Genomic DNA, 2197 nt, shown 5'->3' with positions numbered 1-2197 from the left:
TTTTAATCATATTACCTTTCAACATTCACTATTTGCTTTTATTTAATTGTTGTTTATGTTTAAAGCTTTCTGAAACCCAAATTTGTGATTGTCTAACTAGAATAATCGGTTGACTATTGCTTGCTTAATCCATTAATTCTCGTGGGATCGACACTCACTCACCGTGGTTTATTATTTTGCTACGACCCGGTGCACTTGCTGGTGTTTTGTGGTTTGTAAAATCCGCATAAAGTTTTTGGCATTGCTGTTGGGGATTAATCGTAGTTAACAAACTATCAATCAATTGATTACCTAGATTAGACCTCTTTAAGTTTTAGTCATTTACTGTTTTTATTTTACCCCCTGGGAATTCCCTCCGTCGCTGTAAAGGGAGTTACAATTTGATTTTCTCGTTGTTTTTGTCTATGCAGAACACTAGGGATAAAAAACCTCTTCAATACGATCCTAAGATTGTAAGAACTCTTTGGCGACAAAGGAAACAAGCTAGAAATAAAAAAGTTGAATAAGAAATTGAAGAAGCAGTTCAAGAAGAATTTGAATTAATGTGGCAGAAAATTCAAATCACAATGTTAATGCTCCTCAACCTAGGAGGACCCTTAGAACTTTCACTACTCTTAATACAGGGAGTTGTGAAAGTAGCATTGTGACACCTACTGTCAATGCCAACATCTTTGAACTGAAGCATCATCTTGTTACATTAGTTTAACAAAATTGTTAGTTTAATGGGAGCCCGCAAGAAGATCCAAATTCTTTTATCTCCAATTTCTTGTAAATTTGTGACACTGTTAAGACAAATGGCATCCCGACTGAGGTTTATCATTTGTTTCTCTCCCTTTTGCTGTAAGGGATCGGGCTACATAGTGGCTGGATAATCAGCACAAGGAGAGTATAGCTACATGGGAGGACTTGGTCACTAAGTTCCTAAACAAGTTCTTCCCACCTCAGAGGCTAACCAAGCTCATAACTGATATTTAGACTTTCCAACAACATGAAGAAGAGTCCCTTTATGAAGCTTGGGAGAGGTACAAGGGGATGCTGAAAAAGTGCCATCCAAACATGTTTGCAGACTGTGTCCAACTACAGATATTCTATGATGGGATCACCCTTACCTCCTAGGTTTAATTGGATAATTTGGCTGGAGGATCTCTGCATATAAAAAATACCACTAATGAATCATTGGAGTTAACTGAGATGGTGGCTAATAATCAATACCTCTATTCTTTTGAAAGATCAATTAGGAAAGGAGTTATGGAATTAGATACCTTGGACACTCTGCTGGCTCAAAATAAAGTCATGTCACAACAAATTAATGTAATTACTCAACAATTAGGAGGCATGCAAGTTTCAACAGTGAGCACCTGATGCACCGCTATTTAGTGATACATTTTTTGCTTAATTTGAGTGGTTTTATCAATATTCCATCACACTTATCCATATAAAATTCACGGTTTTGTGTTTCCTTCCCAATTTCTCTTAATGGTTGAAAACATACTTTTTGAGCCCTAAATAAGCTATATTTTTATCTCCCTTTATTACCATTTGATGCCGTGATCTGTTTGTTAAGTGATTTCAAAGTTTATAGGGGTAAGAGTGGTCTAGAAGAGGGAAAGGAAGCATGCATAAATGGAAGGAGCATGAAAAATGGAGCTTTGGAGCATTGGCACCGACGCGCACGCGCAGCCGACGTGCACGCGTGGGAGCTGGATTTTGGAATTGGCGCGCAAACGTCGACGCTTCTGCGTGGCTAGGCAGAAATCTCACCGATGCGTACGCATGCCTGACGCGTACGCGTGGATCGCAAAGACCCATCGACGCGCGCGCGTGACCCATGCGTACGCGTGACGTGCGCACGTGACCTCTTTAATGAAAACGTGCCTGGAGATTTCAGAGAGGCTCTTGGCCCAATTTTGAGTGGAATTCTGGCGGGAAAAGATTAAAAGAACCAAGGATTGAAGGAGAACATATCTTTCACACACTTTTAGTTAGTTACTTTTGGAAGTTACATTTTTAGAGAGAGAAACTCCAACTTCTCTCTAGGGTTTTAGCTTTCTCTACTCCAATTGTACTTGGATTCTTTGGTAAGATCTGAATTTGATTCAAATTTATATTGCTCTAGATTGTAGATCCTCTACTTATACTCTTAATTTAGTATTTTTGTTACTCTAGCATTGTAAATCTTGGATCTAGACCTTGTTAC

The 2197-nt window shown here is 38.8% G+C and overlaps 1 non-coding gene across 1 annotated transcript; it reads right to left on the bottom strand.

Annotated features, from left to right (window-relative positions):
• Positions 1-954: 954 nt before the first annotated feature.
• Positions 955-1061, bottom strand: LOC148546036 (small nucleolar RNA R71). Its single transcript, XR_015901409.1, has one exon. It is a non-coding gene; the product is annotated as a small nucleolar RNA R71 (small nucleolar RNA).
• Positions 1062-2197: the final 1136 nt, after the last annotated feature.

This window comes from Arachis ipaensis, chromosome B9 (genome assembly GCF_059453495.1).
Source record: "Arachis ipaensis isolate K30076 ecotype BB chromosome B9, ASM5945349v1, whole genome shotgun sequence".
In the NCBI taxonomy this organism is placed as follows: Eukaryota; Viridiplantae; Streptophyta; class Magnoliopsida; order Fabales; family Fabaceae; genus Arachis; species Arachis ipaensis.
This window is presented reverse-complemented; position numbering and strand designations above follow the sequence as displayed.